Here is a 20830-nt window from a genome sequence, read left to right on the forward strand (position 1 = left end):
TTGCAGCTCCCTCTGCCTCTTGGTTCCCAGGCCCTGAGTCTTCCTCTTTCCCATTTTCCTGCTCCCCACCCCCAGTTAGACTAACTTTTATAGCTATAACACAAATATAGCCTTAATTCTATTTATTCTGATGGTTTTGACACCTGTCTACAAGTTCTGTTTTGTTGTCTGTCTCCCCCTTCTAGACTGTGAGCCTGTTGTTGGGTAGGGACCGTCTCTATATGTTGCTGACTTGTACTTCCCAAGCGCTTAGTACAGTGCTCTGCACGTAGAAAGCACTCAATAAATATGATTGAATGAATGAATTTTAAGCAAGGGCTGCCATCCCGGAGAATACTGGGGATTGGGGTTGTTGTGCAGATATCCTCCTGCTCATGTTTCCATTTGGAGGCCGGCTCTTATCTTTGCAAATCCATCAAATCCTGTCGGTTCCACTTCCACAACATTGCTAAAATCCTCCTTTCCCTCTCCACCCAAACTGCTTCCACGCTAATCTATCCCACCTTGGCTATTGCATCTACCTACTCGCTGACTTTCCTGCCTCCCGTATTTTCCCACTACAGTTCATATTGTTTCACGGATCATTTTTCTAAAAAAAGGTTCTGTCCATGTCTCTCCACTCCTCAAGAACCATCTACCTCTGCATCAAACACAATCTCCTTACTGTCGGCTTTAAAGCACTCAGTCAGCTCGCCCCATCCTACCTCACCTCACTGGTCTCCAACTTCAGCCCAGCCCAGACACTCTGCTCCTCTAACGCCAGCTTACTCACTGCTCCCCGATGTCTTCTATATAATAATAATGATGGCATTTATTAAGCGCTTACTATATGCAAAGCACTGTTCTAAGTGCTGGAATAATAATGGTATTTATTAAGCACTTACTATGCGCAAAGCACCGTTCTAAGCACTGGGGAGGTTACAAGGTGATCAGGTTGTCCCACTCGAGGCTCACAGTCTTCATCCCCATTTTACAGATGAGGTAACTGGGGCCCAGAGAAGTTAAGTGACTTGCCCAAAGTCACACAGCTGATAATTGGCGGAGCTGGGATTTGAACCCATGACCTCTGACTCCAAATTCCATGCTCTTTCCACTGAGCCATGCTGCTTCTCTCTCGCCTCTGACTCCTTTCCCATGTCCTTCCCCTATCCTGGAACTCCGTCCCCCTCCATATACGCCAGACCGCCACTCTCCCCACCATATCTCTTTTAAGAAGCCTTCTCCGATTAAGTCTTCTCCTCTGTAATATGTAGTATATTACATATACTAATTTCTGTCTCCCCTTCTAGACTATGCCTGTAAGTAGGGAATATGTATGTTTGTTTATTTATTTATTTATTTATTTATTTATTTATTTATCTATCTATCTATCTATCTATTTATTTATTTTACTTGTACATATCTATTCTATTTATTTTATTTTGTTAGTATGTTTGGTTTTGTTCTCTGTCTCCCCCTTTTAGACTATGAGCCCACTGTTGGGTAGGGATTGTCTCTATATGTTTCCAATTTGTACTTCCCAAGCGCTTAGTACAGTGCTCTGCACACAGTAAGCGCTCAATAAATACGATTGATGATGATGATGATGATGTTTGCTAACTCTGTCGTATTCTCCCAAGCGCTTAGTACAGTGCTCCTCACATAGCACTCAGTAAATGCCATTGATTGACTGATTTGCCGACTGGCTAAGTGTGGTTCAGGAACAGCAAACTGGGACTCTTCTGATAACCTGTTGCAGGGGTAGAAAGTGCTGCATTTCCGTGGGAGGGAAACAATCGTGAATGAAAAACTGGATTCCTAAATGTGGGAGTGCTGCCCTTTTAGGGAGTGATGACCTGCCCTATTTTCTCTTTGTGTGGTTGCAACCGCTGGTTGGCGGGGGTGGGTTTTCAGCCTGAGGAAAAAGAGATTTACAAGTAGCAACATTTCCAAAGGCATTTCTTTGGGCTTGTGCCTAGTTCTGCCATTATAGAAAACCATTGTGGGTTTACCCCTGGAATACTGAGAGCATTTTCAACTGCTCCATCTTAGGAAAGGGAGAGTAGTGTTGGAGAAGGTATGAAGAAGGACAACTAAGATGATCTATATTAAGCTAAATGGAAAAGATTGGGAATCTTTAGTACAGAACCATAAAGAAGACACACATATAAAATCTTCCAAGGAGACTTATAATTCAGGTTTATAAAGTCCTGAAAGGTCCATTAAGGAATTATTTGCCCCCAACACCCGGGCTGGGGTAATAATAATAATAATAATAATAATTGTACTTGTTAAATGCTTACTATGTGTGAAACACTGTTCTAAGCTCTGGGGTAGTTACAAGGTAGTCAGGTTGGACACAGTCCGTGTCCCATTTGGGGCTCACAGTCTTAATCTCCATTTTACAGATAAGATAACTGAGGCAGAGAGGAGAGAAGTGACTTGCCCAAGGTCACACAGAAGAGGCAGAGCCATAATTAGAACCCAGATCCTTCTGACTCACGGGCATCTATCGAAGTTTGGAAGTGGCAGGTTCATCACAAACAAAAAGAAATATGTGTTGACACAGAGAGTGATAAGCGTAAATAATTTGTTGCCCAAAATATCAATAGGTTCAAGAGGGGTTTGAATAAAGCATGAGCTAGGTGTCTGTAATGACTCAGTAGAAGGACATGAAGGATGTTAAATGTTGCAGCGCTAAAGGTAGGGTGGATGTTTGGAGAGGGATCATCTCACTGTTTCTCTAGACATCCTGCTGCCACTTTTGGAAACAGAGGATTGAACTGAAAGAACCACTGGTCTGGCCCCAGGGTGACATTTCTTATATTCATAGCTTTTTTATCAAGTGACATGATGCTAGAGTATCCTTTCTCATTGGATTGGGAGTCTGTCTGACAGTGGCTATGTGGAAATACTCCTGGCTCTGATCTGCTTCCTTTCACCCCGCTCTTGTTCTGCTCTCATTCTTGCTCTGAGGATTTCTTTTTAATTGTATTTGTTAAGCACAGACTATGTGCCAGACACCGTATTAAGTGCCGGGGTAGATGTAAGCTAATCAGGTTGGACACAGTCCGTGTCCCACATGGGGCTCACAGTCTTAATCCCCAATTTACAGATGAGGGAACTGAGGCACAGAGAAGTTATGACTTTTCCAAGGTCATGCAGCAGACAAGGGGCGGAGCTGGGATTAGAACTCAGGTCCTTCTGACTCCCAGGGCCCTGCTCTATCCGTCAGGCTGCACTGCCTTGGGATTTCCCTGAGGCTTCCCAGGGTGTCAGTGGGGTGGGGAGGCAGGACTGTGCCTGAAAAGTCCAAACTTCTCTCCTCAGTTGGGTAGCATGTTGATGCTAGGCTTTCGGGAATGAGTTCTGGAATGGTGCTGAAATCCCCAAACACAGCTCCTGGCTACACGGCACTCTTTCCATAAACAGTGGTTTGGTGCTGGGCGTTGATTTTCTCCCAGCAGTTTTTAGTTAGAAATGTCAATTTTCAGTGGGAAGAACCATCATTCCAGACAGATTTACTCACTCTGTCCCAGAGGAGTAGAGCTAGTAAGGAGTGCTGCTCCAATTCTCTCTGGTGCTCATAATTAGCACAGTCACGCTATCATGCAGGGAATTTATCATCCCAGGAAACGATCCAGATCAACTCTCAAGAACTTCACATACCATTTTTAGGGAATGGAGGAAAGGCAAGGGAATATGCTTAGCCAGAAGTAAGTTGGTTGCTACTGTTTGATTTTTCTCTCTGGAAAATTCGGTAAATCCTCTTGCAAAGAGCCTCTGTGGGGACAAGACTATGTCTTCTCTGGGGTCTGTAAAGTGCCAAGTAGAGTGTCATGCACACTGGAGGCTCAGTAAGTATTACAATAAAAACTCAAGAGTAATGCTGGTCTTCTTGGAGCAGTGAGCATATCTTCTGCTATGCTGTCTTGTTGGCAAGACAGTCTTTGCCAGAATTAATACCTATCAGCAGGCAGGAGGAAGATTTAGTTGGATTTTTAGGAAAAAATAGAGAAGGTCAGTTTCCTTTGGTATAGTGACCAAGTCCTCAAGGATTGGGCAGAGAATACGATTACTAACTTGGTTTTATTTTACTCTCACAAATGCCAAGTACAGAGCATAATAAACACCATTGGTCTTCAAAGCCTTACTTGAAGGCACATCTCCTCCAAGAGACCTTCCCTGACGAAGCCCTCTTTTCCTCTTCTCCCACTCCCTTCTGCGTCACCCTGACTTGCCCACTTTATTCGCCCCCCACCCTAGCCCCACAGCACTTACGTTCGTATCCGTAATTTCTTTATTCATATTAATGTCTGTCTGTCCCTCTAGACTGTGAGCTCGTGGTAGGCAGGGAATGTGTCTTTTATATTGTACTCTCTCAAGTGCTTAGTACAGTGCTCTGCACATAGTAAGTGCTCAATTAATATGATCACTATTTATCATATCGATAAATGATATCAATTTATCTAATAGCTGCAGTTCCAGAGGCTACAGTCATTTTAAATATACTCTGGCCACTTGAGGATACTGTTGAAACCTACCAAAAGGAGTGCTTAAATCAGACAAACTCATTTTTTTTTTAATTTTGGGAGGAACTCAGCTCCTAGTGCCTTGCTCCTTCTTCTGCTCAGGCCAGGATTCATTCATTCATACTATTATATTTATTGAGCGCTTCCTGTGTGCAGAGCGCTGTACTAGTAGCTTAGCATGATGCTTTGCACTGAAGCGCTCAATACATACGATTGATTGGCTGATAGCTTGGAAAGTACAATAAAGCAATAGAGTTAATCCCTGCCCACACCGGGCTTACAGTCTAGAAGACTGAGTTCTAAATTCTAATGTCCACTCCGCCACTTGTCTGCTGGGTGACCTTGGGAAAATCACTTTTATTTCTCAGGGCTTCGGTATGTAAAATGGATGCCGCGGGCCTCAGTGGTAGAGCTGAGCGGGTTATGGAGGGGTCCTGAGGCTGTGGACGGGCTGTAGAGTAGGGAGGCATGGTGGACCAGTGGAGCGTGGGTTTGCACATATCAGAGAAGCAGTATGGTGCAGTGGCTAGAGCATGGGCTTAGGAGTCAGAAGGTCATGGGTTCTAATCCTGGCTCTGCCACTTGTCTGCTGTGTAACCTTGGACAAGTCACTTCACTTCTCTGGGCCTCAGTTACCTCATCTGGACAATGGGCATTGAGACTGGGAGCCCCACATGGGACAGGGACTGTTTACAACTCGATTTGCTTGTATCCACCCCAGTGCTTAGTACAGTGCCTTGCACATAGTAAGTGCTTAACAAATTCCGTCATTATTATCCCTCCCTCTGCCAATCCGCCAAGCTAGCTCTCTTCCTCCCTTCAAGGCCCTACTGAGAGCTCACCTCCTCCAGGAGGCCTTCCCAGACTGAGCCCCTTCCTTCCTTTCCCCCTCACCCCCCTCTCCATCCCCCCCATCTTACCTCCTTCCCTTCCCCACAGCACCTGTATATATGTATATATGTTTGTACATATTTATTACTCTATTTTACCTGTACATATCTATTCTATTTATTTTATTTTGTTAGTATGTTTGGTTTTGTTCTCTGTCTCCCCCTTTAAGACTGTGAGCCCACTGTTGGGTACGGACTGTCTCTATATGTTGCCAACTTGTACTTCCCAAGCGCTTAGTACAGTGCTGTGCACACAGTAAGCGCTCAATAAATATGATTGATTGATTGATTATTATATTTTAAAATTGTATACTATAAGTTAATTTACGTTAATGTCTGTCTCCCTCTCTAGACTGTAAAGTCATTATGAGCAGGGAACTTGTTTCCTAATTCTGTTGCATTGTATGCTCCTAGTAGCTTAGCATGATGCTTTGCACTGAAACGCTCAGTACATATGATTGACGGGTTGATAGTGCGGAAAAGAGGACTCCAAAATAGCCTTTACCTTGGGAAGGCAAATTTCAATATTTTGGGCGTGTTTTATAACTGCACATAGTAAGCACTCATGATGTCCTCTGCAAAGAAAAAGATTTTAAGAATACTTAAACTCTTTTTTGGTCTTAAAAGTAAGCTCAGATTGCACAGTGTTCAGCTTCTGTAGTCAGCAGCGCTCCTTCTGAAACCTTTCTGTCAGGCTCCACTTTCTCTACCTCAACAGTCAGTAGTCGTTCTTGCTTTTGACAATACCTGGAAAGTATGTGATCTAAATTCTGCGTATGAGAAATGGCAGTGTAAATACATATACTTCTAGTTCCTGATAAGCAACGCCGCCAATATGTTTTATCGCCAGTCGAGTGCTATTGGCAGATAATTGGACTTTCCCAAGAACTTGGTTTTTGTAGGCAGTGATATTTTGAAAAATGACATTTTTTTCTTTTTTTAGCTGTTATACGTAATGGAAAAGGCACTCAAATTTCACACTTATGTGTTTGAACTCTCCAGTAAGGAAAAAATTGGCAAGGTGTGTAAAGTTTTTCTGATTGAAGCACTCCTCTTGGTAGGTTTCAGCAGTATTCTCAAGTGGCCAGAGTATATTTAAAATGACAGTAGCCTCTGAAACTGCAGCTCTTAGTGGAGGACAAACCGAAAGCCCAGCAGCATGGCCCCAGAGTCAGCTCAAGTTGCCATTTTCAAGTAGCAGTAATAATAATAATAACATAATAATAATTATTATTACAGTATTTGCTAAGCTCTTACTCTGTGCCAAGCACTGTACTAAGCACTGGGGTAAGTACAAGATGATCAGGTACCACTTGGGGCTCATAGCCTATGTAGGAAGGCGAACAGGGATGAAGTCACACAGCAGACAGATGGCAGAGCTGGGATTAGAACCCAGGTCCTCTGATTCCCCGGCCCGTACTTTATCCATTAGGCCACACTGCTTCCTCCTCCTGCAGCATGTTTTTGCACTACCCTAAATCATCCCCAACTCTCCCTCTACCAGTTGTATCCCAAGTTAGTGTTCCAAGGCTACAGATCCCATCTTAACGTGTCTTTTCAAACGTCTGCTTTCGGAATGGCCAGGTAGCCTAACTCAGGGTAGCTCGTCATCAGAAAACTCTTTGGGTTAATCAGAGAGAACCGTCTGAGAGCCAAACCCTATTTTGTTCACTTACTGAAACTTTTGATAATCGAACAAGACTACAATCCAGTTAGGGTGTATAACTGGCTTTCTAGCATTCTGAGCAGGTCTTTCTTTAAAAGATGATGGGGATACTTGAATTCAATTGCAAGTGTACCAGACACACTTGAAACATTGATATTTGGATGCCACTGAATTCAGCTATACTTGCTCGTTGTAGTACATCTGGATCTTGTTCTGACGTATATTGTTGCCCTTTGCATTCCGAGATGTTTCTGACGGTTGGGAAGTAAACCTACTGTATTTACCCAGAAAAGACACTTGGGCCAGTGTCAGAAAATCCTAGGCGTGTGCTATTTCTGCATCAAAGAGAAACTACTTAGCACTGGCTTTAAAGTACTCAATCAGCTCACCTCTTCCCACCTTACCTTGCTCATTTCCTAGTACAACCAAGCACGTTCAATTTGCTTCTCTAATGCCAGCCTACTCACTGAACCTTGATCTCTTTTATCCCATCGCCATCCCCTTGCCACATTCTGTCTCTGGCCTGGAACCCCCTCACTGTTCATATATGACAGACAATCATTCTCACCACCTTCCAAGCCTTATTGAATAATCACATTTTTTCCAAGAGGGCTTTCTTTGACCAAGCCCTTATTTCCCATACTCCCTTTCCCTTCTGTCATCTTTGTACTTGGATTTATTTATTGCCTCAGCACTTTCTTAGCTACACATCCACCATTTATTTTAATGTCTGCCTCCCGCTCTAGATTGTACGCTTGTTATGGGCAGGAAACATGCCTCCCAACTTTATAGTCTCCCAAGAGCTTAGTATAGCGCTCTGCACACATCAGTAAATATCATTGATTGATACAGTACAACAGAGTTCATAGACATGTTCCCTTCCCATAAGGAACTTACAGTCTAAAGGATAAAGAATTATGGCTCAGATCATTTCAGGTTAGTCTTGTGCTTGTCATGGGGCAAATAAGATATATCTGAGCATTATGCATTTTCATTTTCTTAACAGAAAAAGCAAGAGAATGTGAGGAGATGCAAAGTCTTTTTATCTATCCTTATAAAACCTGCTTCTCACAAGTCTTTCCCAGAAGCATCCCATAATGTGAAAGCTTTGGTTCGTACTGTACTGGTAAATACCAAAATTGCTATTTGGTTAATTATACTTTATCTAATAATCTATCTTGGTAAATTGTAGTGTTTGATATTTTTTATTATGAGAGGCACTGTAATTTCTAACTTATTACTTTGATTTTATTCGCCACCCCTCAAATACAGTGGTCTGTACTGGGTTGATAAACCAGACAGGACAAATTGTAACGATGTGTAGTGACCCCGTTACAATCCAAATGATTGAAGACCTGTATTGACTGATATTCCACTGAACTATCTGGGGTTAAGGCTAAATGAAGACGTGTAGTTTTTAGCACTGCCTTTTTCGAATCTGCTTGTGAAACAAATACTCTAACTTCAGGAGGCCCATCCAGCCCAGAGTCCCCCCAATCTCCTAGTCCTTACATACCCCAGGTCTGCAATTGGACTGTGCTTCTGGGGAAAGAGCTGCCTTAATCTCCAGATTCCTGCTGTCAAGACAGCAGTGAGTTGGGGGGTAGTGTCATGCATATTATTTCAGCTGCATGGTGTGGCAAGAAGGGGGAATGATCATTTTCTCTCTCCCAAACTTAAAAATGCCAGTAGAATAGGCAGAACTCCTACACCCTTTCACTTTTACAATGCTCTTTGCAATATTTTCTTTGCACGAAAGACAATCTCACCTATCACAGCCGAATTATCCAAAGTAGATGCTCGATAAATCAGTTTTGATTGATACACTGTTAAAGAAAATTCTTGTTGAAAAAAGGAGGGAAATAGTGATATTTGGATGATGGTTTACAGAGTGCCTCTTTAGAATGGACGCTATGTCTTTTGCAGGATCTTTAATTAAATCATCTTAGAAGCGTTGGGCTGTAAGTGAACCTGCTGGTCATGCTATTCGCTACCCAGCCTCCAGGAAGAATGATCCAGCTATAACGTATGGACACACAGGCTTTGGGCCAGAAGAAAATTAGACGAGATGGTAGGTGAATAAGGGTTTTAATAAAAATTTAAAGTATTTCCCATAGCACTGGTATTAGTAGTGAGTCTTTAGTAATCCCTATTTATGCCCATTTTAACATAAAGTATTAGATGTTTTTCATTATTTGGTGTTGTGGATTTTAGGAAAGGAATTCAAGATTAGAATTGCAGAAATGTGAAGACAAAAAGATTGAAATCTTGAGGAAAATTCCATTTTTATTTATGGCAGGCTACTGTGTCTAGAGCACACTTCCCTGAGGAAACTGCTTGCACAAAGGTCACAGGTTTCTGTAACATGAGAAGCACTGCACATATATCAATAATTTCTCTCTGGAAAGAATGGAGATGGATAGATAGGTGATGAAATAAAATTAAATAGACCCAATGGGGAATTTGCACTTTAATGTTTTACTATGGCACATACACAGTTATATCAGTATTTCAAAATGTAAATCAGTCCTGGATTATATTCCCAATATTCATTATTACCTCTCCCTCCTTAGCCCTAGAAATGGTAAAAATTGTAAAAAAAAAATCCAAAGTCTAACTCACAATTTCTTTTTCTAAGGATGCTAAAATGGATCCAGAAGAACCTACCTGCCATCTCCAGTTGGAGTTGAACTCATCTCCTCAGCCACATTGAGTACCCTTTCTTAAGGTGACTATAATTACAATTGATACATTTACAGGTGGTGTCTGCTTTCAAGGCTATCAAGGTGTTACATTGTTTTTCAGTTTGTCTAATAATTTAATCTTCTCTGACCATGTTTAGGCAGATAAGATCACTTTCAGACCCTTTCTTGTCTTAGGTTTGAACAAAGGATTCAAGAGGACAGAAACAGTTGTCTATCGGACACAATGCAAATGCTCAAAGAAATGATATCTGTGACTTTTAGATAAATAGGTAGAAAGTTTTTTCCTTATTATCTATTTATAATTTCCCTACTGACCATAAGAGATTATTCATGCGTTTCTTTGCTCAGTAATGGCTATAGAAATGGGGCAACATTTGTAGAAGCCTTCATTCTTCTGGATTTGACATTTAGTCATTTACCTGGTTGAATGCTATTATGCAGTACATTTGGTCATAGCATTTGTGAAAGATCAGAATAGGCTCCGTCCAGCATGAGCTTATTCTTATTATTATATTATTATTATTGTATCAATTTGTTGGTAAGTGTGGCAATGCACAAATGACAATCCATTCCTCCTTACATAAAGATTGTCCTTTATTGTGCTGCCACACTTGCCACCTGCTGCGCTTTTGTAGTCTTCAGATCTGCTTGATATACTGATCTCTAAACTGCAAGCTCCTCCCTCTAGACTATAAACTCCTTGTGGACAGGGGGATGTGTTTACCAACTCTGTTGTATTGCACTCTCCCAATGGCTTAGTATGGTGCTCTGCACACAGTATGTGCTCAATAAATAGTATTGATTGATGTCCTGCCCAATAGTTGGGGGTTTTTGGGGGGTTTTTTTTGTAAGGTATTTGTTAAGCCTCCTCCTCCCCCTTTCCATCCCCTCCACCTTACCTCCTTCCCTTCCCCACAGCACCTGTATATATGTATATATGTTTGTACATATTTATTACTCTATTTATTTTACTTATACGTATCTATTCTATTTATTTTATTTTGTTAATATGTTTGGTTTTGTTCTCTGTCTCCCCCTTCTAGACTGTGAGCCCATTGTTGAGTAGGGACCGTCTCTATATGTTGCCAAATTGTACTTCCCAAGCGCTTAGTACAGTGCTCTGCACACAGTAAGCGCTCAGTAAATACGATTGAGTGATTGATTAAGCCCTTACTATGTGTCAAACACTGTTCTAAGTGCTGGGGTAGATACAAGTTAATTAGCTTGGACACAGCCCCTGTCCTGCATGGGGCTCACAGTCTAAGTAGAAGGGAGAACAGCTTACAGTATAGATGATCTTAATTTCTCTGGGCCTCAGTTTCCTCATCTGTACTCCCTCTTAGGCTCTGAGCCCCATGTGGGACCGGAAGTGAGTCCGATTTGATTAAATTGTACCTATCCTAGTGCTTGGCACATAGTAAGGGCTTAACAAATACCACAGTTATTATTCATAATAACTGCCTAGTAGACAATATCTCATAGAAAAACTAATTTGCTGGCCACATTGATAGAGGTCTGTGTGGTTTTTGCTATCTATATATTTATTATTGCCCTTCTGACCATAGGAGATTATTCAGACACTTCTTACTCCAGGATGCTTACTTTAGTACTGGGGCAAAAATTAGAGGACTGTTGATGATGATGATGGTATTTGTTAAGCGCTTACTATGTGCAAAGCACTGTTCTAAGCTCTGGGGGGGATACAAGGTGATCAGGTTGTCCCACGGGGGGCTCACCGTCTTAATCCCCATTTGACAGATGAGGTAACTGAGGCACAGAGAAGTTAAGTGACTTGCCCAAGGTCACAAGGCTGATAAGTGATGGAGCCGGGATTAGAACCCACAACCTGTGACTCCCAAACCCAGGCTCTTTCCACTGAGCCACGCTGACTGTTCAGTTGTCAGGATTTGCCATTCAGCCATTTGCCTTGTTGAATGCCAGTGGGCAATACATTTGGTAGTGTCCACAGTTTAAATTCAGAATATGATCAACCCAGTACTTAGAACCACGTATAATGGCAGTAATTTGAGCATCCTTTCATTTTTGCACTTGGACCCCGACATAATATCTGAGTTTAGGTGTTTGTTGCATCCTTATGTCGTCCTGTAATTCAGTTGCTATTTTGGTAGTTTCAGTCTTTTTGTCACACTCACTAGCAGGTGTAGACCATTGCCTTTTAGCAGCTCCCTTTAGAATATTCCTTTCTCTTTGGGTGTAATATGCACCGGTAGTTGTGGCAAAAATCGGATTCTCTCTTAGAAGTGGTCAGAGGGTCATTCAGTGTTCACTATTGCCTCTGGACAAATTTGGAGGTCTTGAAACAGGGGCCGATTTATAGCTGCAGTCTTTCTCTTCTTCAGGAAGGGGAGACCTTTTCAGGAGAAGATTGATCTGGCAAGTTTTTCCATGGAGCGGACTCTTATTAGGAGGGCCTGCTTTACTCAGCGCTGTGAAACCCATTCCGCGCCAAATTTGTATGGTTCTTAGGAACTTCCCGCCAACTATATATTCCACAGAAACAATGGAACAAGGCCTCAGATGATGTGATAAAGCGGGAGACATCCGAGAGAACAGCAGACCAGCATGGCAGCCAACAATTAGAAATTGGGTGATTCTCTCAGAGGCGAAGCTTTAAGAAGGTAGGGACACCAAGAGACAGAATTCAGAGTGGTGCTTGACTCCATGGTAGCAAGTGGCATCAGCACAATGGGTACTACTCTTGACATTCACACTGGGGGAAAGGAATGATCTGTCATCCTACACTTCTGTTTATGAACAAAAGTAAGCACTCAGTAAATACCACTGTTGATGATGATGATGATAAAAATCTAACCTTCAGTAGCATCATTTTCAAAACCCAAGTGTCGGATACTTGCCTGCCTACACAAAGCCATGCACGAAACTCATCAGAAAAATGTACCGCTCCTCCTAAAGTTCTAATTAGCACCCAGAAAAACAAACTTTATGTACTGCGAGAATTGTGCTCAATTCCTATTATTTACTCATTCTGGTTTAGTTGTGGAGAGCATTTTCTATTCAGTACAAGTCAGTCAAAGAGTTACTGTGAACTAGATTTAGATCTCTGAATGAGTGGCAATTATTCTCATTCTGAGAAGAAACGAACAAAGAGTTTAAGATGTGTACAATATTGTAGTTCACACGCAGCCTTGCGTAGGATTTATTAATCTTGTGTCTTATGGCGGTAAAGTTTTTGCACCTACCTTGTGGGAGATATTCAGTCGTGCGCTTTTGTAGAATCCGCCGTGAATGTGATATGTGGGAATGGTTTTAGGGCTGTGATTTGGTAAGTGTAGACCCTGGCGAACTAACTCATGAGAATAGAGATCAGAAGCTGGATTAGAATTTAGACGTTTGGGTTTCTGAAAACTAGAATCAGGGATATTTCCATCAGGGTACATGTAAAATCTTAAACTAAAAATAAAATATTTCTCCCCATTTCATGTGTGCATATATAATGCCTTCTCTTTTGTTAATTCTTTGCTTAGCCTTGTGGTTCATTTTTTCTTTCTCTCCAGTCTCTTATTCTGATTCATTAACCCATTATTTTCTCAATCTTTCTATTTTCTTCCCTCAGTAACCTCTGGCATAAAGTGTTAATTTTAACTTCTTTGCTTTCTTTGAAGTGTTCCTCCTGGCAACAAAAACTTCCAATTAAGTTTTAAAATAAAAGGTAGAAGTTAAAAGCAGCTGCTGCCTGGGGTTAGCACTATGGAAACCTGCAGTTGCCCGAAGCAGTACTTCAAAAGGAGAAAAAACGACATTTAAAAAGTATGCAAGTTTATTCATAAAAGAACACTGTGGTTTTAAAAAGACTACCCAATGGACAAACGGGTCTCTAGATGAGGCACATTGCTGGCCAAATGACTAAACTAATTAGAAACAGAAGAGCTAAAGACAAAACAATACGGATCAGGAATAATTAAGTAAACAGTCATTATTCTAGTGCCACTAAATCCATAATGCAAAGTAACTCAAGATAGAGGAAAAAATTTGTATGTCAAAGACAACGTCCCAATTTCTCCCTAGTGAACTCTTCCCCGCTAAATCTGCTCCAATTACAGACCAGATTTTTACCTTGTAAAGCTGGAAGATTGGGATCAGTTGAGTTTCTGTTGGGATGAATACTGGTTTTAAGGACATGCTTAAAATTACCTAAATTTTAACCAAAAATTTTAATAGAAGCAAATCCTGGAATGATCAGTCATTGTTAAAAGGGCGCTTTCAGGTTTACCGAAATTGTCCATGTTCTGTGTAGTTCTGGAGCAGCCTAAGTAGTCCCCTGCTTCATGTCGTTTAATAAATTAAAAAGAAGCAGTTCTGAATTTCAACAGAAGCCCCTTCTGTCTTGTACCATGTGGAACCTGTTACCCTTAATTTCCATGAAGGATGTGCAACTGGTTTTAATGCTTTATGTTTTCCAAGTAGAGACCTTTTCGGGGATCCTTTATATGTGTACGTTAAATGTCCTTATTTCCTCGTTTCCCCTTCTGAAGAGCCTACCAGCACGGAGACACTCTCTACTGGAACAGGCAACCCTCTGTTTCGCAAGAACACCGATCTCAGACGTTTCTTCAACCAGCCAAGGTATTGCAACTGCCAACGGTCCCTGGAAATCTTCCCTCAGCTGTCAGAACGGAAACAATACAGAGTAAGGCAACCAAACAATATTTGCACGGTCGCCAAATCAAAGGCAGCGCTCAGGTTAAGGTGGAACAGTCGAATCAGGGTTCTCAGCTGGCAGGTATTAGAATCCAAAGGATCGGTGCAATCCGTCCATGAGTCGTATTTATCGAGCGCTTACTGGATGTGGAGCACTGTACTAAGCGCTTGATATTGAATCTTCAGTCCCTTTGTTGTTTCCTAATTTTATAGCGCCCTTCTGCACAAAATAGTGGTTGACCCCTCAGTGTAGTAGGGAGGATTTAAAAATGTTGATAAGGAAGAGAAATGTGCATCTCCTTGCAGGCAGGGAATGTGTCCCTTCTTTACTCTGTACTTCCCAAGTGTTTAGTACAATCATCATCATCAATCGTATTTATTGAGCGCTTACTGTGTGCAGAGCACTGTACTAAGCGCTTGGGAAGTACAAGTTGGCAACATAGAGAGACAGTCCCTACCCAACAGTGGGCTCACAGTCTAAATGCACCGCGCCAGGTGGGAACTTGATAAGTGCTATTACCAGTGGTGAGTTAGATATTTTGGTAGCAAATTTGAGTCGAGAACAGCACAGTGTTCAAATTTGTATTTTATGCCATGTAAAGTTTCAATTTAATTTGGTCTCCTTTTAATTATAGCAGAGCATTTAGCTGAATGAAAATTAAGGGTTTTTTTGGATGAACAAAATAGAACTACTTCCTTAGTTTTAATTTCTTCTGGTCCCAAGCATGCTTAGTTTGTTGATATTTCTTGCTTTATTTATGAACTTACTTTATGTATGAGTTAAGACCTATTTGAATTAGAATTGAAAATATGCAAATTTGAAGGAGGTATCTGTTACAAAATGAGTGTAAGTAGTACATGAAGGTGTAACTTGTTATGATCTCCTTCTTTCAAACCAGTGTGACTAAGAAGGGATGAAGTTCTAGACTTTTAGACTGTGAGCCCACTGTTGGGTAGGGACTGTCTCTATATGTTGCCAATTTGTACTTCCCAAGCGCTTAGTACAGTGCTCTGCACATAGTAAGCGCTCAATAAATACGATTGATGATGATGATGAAGTTCTAGACTGTGAGCCCACTTTTGGGTAGGGACCATCTCTATATGTTGCCAATTTGTACTTCCCAAGCGCTTAGTACAGTGCTCTGCACACAGTAAGCGCTCAATAAATGCGATTGAATGAATGAATGAAGTTAGGAAAAATAGCTACTATTTTCAAAAACATAATTGTACAAGATTTAAGTTTAAATGATTCATGGTCTTACTCCATCTTATGTGTGCTCTGTTTATGTTGTCAAATTGCTCTTGTGGGTGTCATTCCTAAGTGCAGGTGTGTGTTTTAAAAGCTTAAAATGTACTGGCCCCTGCTTTCCGTCCATTCTCTAGAATGTGTTATCAGTCAATTAATGGTATTAATTGAGCATTTACTTTAAGCAGAGTACAGCACAAAGTGCTTGGGAGAGTACAGTAGAGAAGATAGGCAAGATCCTTGCCCTCAAGGAGTTTATAATCTAGCAGGGGAGCCAAACATTAAATAAGATGGGACAGATTATAAGAATATGTACTTAAGTGCTGTCAGGGCGAGTTTCAAAATCCTTAGGGTGAATGAACCTAAGTGTATGTGACCCTGACGGGAGGGAGAGTAGGGTAGGGAGATGAGAGAGTAGTCAGGGAAGTTTTATTGGAAGAGAGATGATTTTAGTAGTGCTTTAGAGATGGCGAGAGGGGTGATCTGTCAGCTCTGAAGAGGGAGGGAGTTTCAGGCCCGGGGAGATAAAATAAATAAATAAATAAAATAAAATACTTATTTTATTTTGTTAATATGTTTGGTTTTGTTCTCTGTCTCCCCCTTCTAGACTCTGAGCCCATTGTTGGGTAGGGACCGTCTCTATGTGTTGCCAACTTGTACTTCCCAAGCGCTTAGTACAGTGCTCTGCACACAGTAAGTGCTCAATAAATACGATTGATTGATTGATTGATTGATTGAGAGGGAAGAGCGGAGGTTCAGTAGCAAGAGAGGCAAGAACGAGATTCAGTGAGGCTGGTGATATTGGAAGAGCGAAGTGCATAGGCTGGGTTGTAGTGGAAGAGGAGCGAGGATAGGAGGGAGAGAGTTAATTGAGTGCCTCATCATCATCAATCATATTTATTGAGCGCTTACTACGTGCAGAGCACTGTGATAAGCGCTTGGGAAGTACAAATTGGCAACATATAGAGACAGTCCCTACCCAACAGTGGGCTCACATCATGAAGAGTTTCTGCTTGTTGTGGAGGTGGACAATGCTAATTGTGGTATTTGTTAAGTGCTGACTTTGTGCCAGGCACTGTACTTAAGAAGCAGCGTGGCTCAGTGGAAAGAGCATGGGCTTTGGAATTCAAGGTCATGGGTTCGAATCCCAGCTCCGCCAATTGTCAGCTGTGTGACTTTGGGCAAGTCACTTAACTTCTCTGAGCCTCAGTTACCTCATCTGTAAAATGGGGATTAAGGCTGTGAGCCCCCTGTGGGACAACCTGATAACCTTGTAGCCTCCCCAGCGCTTAGAACAGTGCTTTGTACATAGTAAGTGCTTAATAAATGCCATCATTATTATTATTATTATTACTAAACGCTGGGTTAGATACAAGCAGATCGGCTTGGATACAGTCCCTGTCCCACATGGGGGCTCACAGTCTTAATCCCCATTTTACAGATGAGGCAAGCGAGGCACAGCTTTAGATTCATTCATTCAATCGTATTTATTGAGCGCTTACTGTGTGCAGAGCAGTGTACTAAGCACTTCGGAAGTACAAGTCGTCAACATATAGAGACGGTCCCTACCCAAGAGCGGGTTCTCAGTCTAGAAGGGGGAGACAGACAACAAAACAAAACATATTAACAGAATAAAATAAATAGAATAAACATGTACAAATAAAATAAGTAAATAAAGAGTGATATAAAATAAATCAATAGAGTGCACAACCGTTTTGTAGAAAAATGATCCGGATAGCACAGTAAAGCAGGGACCGGAGAGGCTGGAAACAGGGAGGTCAGTGAGGAGGCTTGATGCAGTAGCTGATGTACAATGTGACCAGCGTGGCAGGAGTTTGGATGGAGAGGAAGGGGTGGATTTTAGAGGTATTGTGAAGAAAGAACCCTCAGGACTTGAAAAATCCTCGGGCACTGCAGAGGGACGAGCAACCCCTTTCACCGTCTCCATTGCACCCTAAAAAAGCAGGCTACCATCTCTTGCAGTTTGTGGCAGGGCCCCTTGCATAGCTCTGGAGAGATTTTGGAGGGGGATTAGACTGGCGATGCCTCTGCGTCCAGCAGAATTGCTCTGGCTGGCTGGTGTAGCATTGCTCTGCTTGGGAATGAGGAGAGAAGTGTGCTTCCCTCGCGCCTCGCTCTTTAATAATAATAATAATGGCATTTATTAAGCACTTACTGTGTGCAATCTCTACAGGCATCCTTCCGTGGACTCAGGGAATCTCCTTTCTCACTCTCCTTCCAACAGGAGCACAACCAAGTTCATTATTTTGAATTCAGGAGTCACGTTCAGCCTTCAATTTCCTCGCGGTTTTTGCTGTTCCGACGCGAAGTAGAATACTTGGCCTTTTCATGAATCTGCTGTTTGAATTACTTCCTCGGTCAGTGTCTGTTTTTGCATGGCCTGGTAAGTTCATGTCACTGATGGAAAAGGTCAGGAGAAGAGAGAATCTTTCATTTAAAAAAAATTACAGAATATTAGACTCTTAAACTGGAATGTAAGGAATCAGACGATAAGCGCAGGTAATCTTTTTATTGGAAGACAATAACTTGCCCCTTACTTAAGAAGGTAATTTAGTCAATTCCTTGAACACTTTTGTCATATAAATACTTCTGATCCTTTCTACGGTGCTCTCCACCTACTCGGCTTCATAGTGTACTCCCTAGTTTGTTTTGTTTTGTTTTGTTTTTTTCATGTGGTATTTGTAAAGTGCTTACTGTGTGCCAGGCACGGTACTGAGCACTGCATCTCCCTCCTTCCCTTCCTTTCCAAACTCCTGGAGTGAGTTGTCTACACTCGCTGCTTCGAATTCCTCTCCTCCAATCTCCTGGACCCCCTCCAAACTGGCTTCCACCCCCTCCACTCCGCTGAAACCGCCCTCTCAGAGGCCACCCATAACCTCCTTCTTGCCAAATCCAACGGCTCCTGCCCCATTCTAATCCTCCTCGACCTCTCAGCTGCCTTTGATACTGTGGACCATCCCCTTCTCCTAACACGTTATCCAACCTTGGCTTCACGGACTCCTTCCTCTCCTTGGTCTCCATCTATTCTCCATCTACACTCACTCCCTTGGTAAAGTAATTCGCTCCCATGGCTTCAACTATCAACTCTATGTAGATGACACCCAAATCTGTATCACCTCCCCTGTTCTCTCTCCCTCCCTCCAGACTCGCATCTCCTTCTGCCTTCAGGACATCTCTCCCAGGCCCGTACTCTTTCCACTAGGCCGTGTTGCTTCTCACACTGCTTGGTTTAATGACAGACAACCCCCAACTCATCCCGCCAGTGTTTTCATTGCTACTCTAATGTAGATCACATCCTTAAGGAATCTCTGGACACAAGTTACCTATAAACTAAGTATTTTTTTCCATTTTACTTTTATATTTCAAAGAAGTATTCAATCAATCAATCGTATTTATTGAGCGCTTACTGTGTGCAGAGCACTGTACTAAGCACTTGGGAAGTACAATTAGGCAACATATAGAGACGGTCCCTACCCAACAGGGGGCTCACAGTCAAGAAGGGGGAGACAGAGAACAAAACAAAACATATTAACAAAATAAAATAGATAGAATAGATATGTACAAGTAAAATAAATAAATAGAGTAATAGTATTCATTTCATTGGCTCCCAGACACAAGTCATTTTCACGGTTTCATGAGCACCATAAGGATGTTATATACAAGGTTAATATAAGCCCCAGAAACCTTAGTGAGGATGAGGAATGAATAGCACATTATTGGCATAGGGATAGGAAAGATTCAAGTGGGTGTTAAATATAAAACAAAACTATTGAAATAGAGGAAGCAAAGGAAACATTTTTCTATTTGAAGTAGTCAGTTTCAGAATGGATGAAGTAATTATTTTATTGGAAGAATTAAAGATGTGCAGTTCACATTGGGATATGCACACTTTTCAGCTAGGTGCTTTCGCTTGGGGCTCCTTGGTATTTGTGAGGCACTGGGCACATGTGAATAAATGCTGTCACCTGTCAGCCTGTTCCATATATTTGACTCCCATTTAATGACCAAACATATTATGCATCTTCCTCAAAAATATTTATCGAGTGCCCATGGGGAATATGGCATTACACTAGACACCTGTATAATATTTAAGGAACATTGAAAGTCTATGTTAAAAACCACTGCATGTCATACTGTGGGAAGTTGAGAGCTGTAGAATTCAGCCCATTCCTCTTCCTTGCCTCCCACTACCCTTTTCCTTTCTTGATTCTGCCCTTGGAACAGACGATCATCTGATTTGTACCTTTGTTTTAATTGTATTTGTCATCATCATCATCATCATCAATCGTATTTATTGAGTGCTTACTATGTGCAGAGCACTGTACTAAGCGCTTGGGAAGTCCAAATTGGCAACATATAGAGACAGTCCCTACCCAACAGTGGGCTCACAGTCTAAAAGGGGGAGACAGAGAACAAAACCAAACATACTAACAAAATAAAATAGAATAGAATAGATATGTACAAGTAAAATAAATAAATAAATAAATAGAGTAATAAATATGTACAAACATATATACATATATACAGGTGCTGTGGGGAAGGGAAGGAGGTACCGCTTACTATGTGGCAGGCACTGTAATAAATGCTGGGGTAAATACAAGCTAATCAGGGTGGACAAAGCACCTATCCCACGCGAGGCTCACAGTCTTAATCCCCATTTTATCGATGAGGCAACTTAGGCCCAGAGAAGTTAAGTGATATGTCCAAAGTCACACAGCAGGCCGGTGGCCGAGCCAGGATTAGAACCCTGCTCCTTCTGACTCCAGACGTCTGTTCTTTCCTCTAGGCCATGCTGCTTCTTGAAACAGAAGTATGTCTGACTTGCACCTGCTTCAAGGGGAAGATGGCTCAAAAGAGGGAGAGCTTGGCATTCCCACTGGGATTTCTAGAAAGCCCAGCTAGAAGGGGATGAGCCCTAGGCCTTTGGCTTGGCAGGTCAGTGATCCTATGGACCAGACAGGAACTTGGAGCCATCTCTCCCAGCAGGATGCATCCTTAGGGAGACCAGAAGAGCCTGGACCTCAGAGTCAGAGGAGTTGGGTTCTAATTCCAGTTCCTCCACTTACAGGTATTTGACCTTGGGCAAGCCATGTAATTTCTCTGTGCCTCAG

At 41.9% G+C, this 20830-nt stretch overlaps 1 long non-coding RNA gene across 1 annotated transcript; it reads left to right on the forward strand.

Annotated features, from left to right (window-relative positions):
• Window positions 1–13426: 13426 nt before the first annotated feature.
• LOC119934415 lies at window positions 13427–18075 on the forward strand. The gene is made up of 3 exons (XR_005452929.1): window positions 13427–13561; window positions 14287–14441; window positions 17944–18075. It is a non-coding gene; the product is annotated as an uncharacterized LOC119934415 (long non-coding RNA).
• The last annotated feature ends 2755 nt before the right edge of the window (window positions 18076–20830 follow it).

This window comes from Tachyglossus aculeatus, chromosome 11 (genome assembly GCF_015852505.1).
Source record: "Tachyglossus aculeatus isolate mTacAcu1 chromosome 11, mTacAcu1.pri, whole genome shotgun sequence".
Taxonomy (NCBI): Eukaryota; Metazoa; Chordata; class Mammalia; order Monotremata; family Tachyglossidae; genus Tachyglossus; species Tachyglossus aculeatus.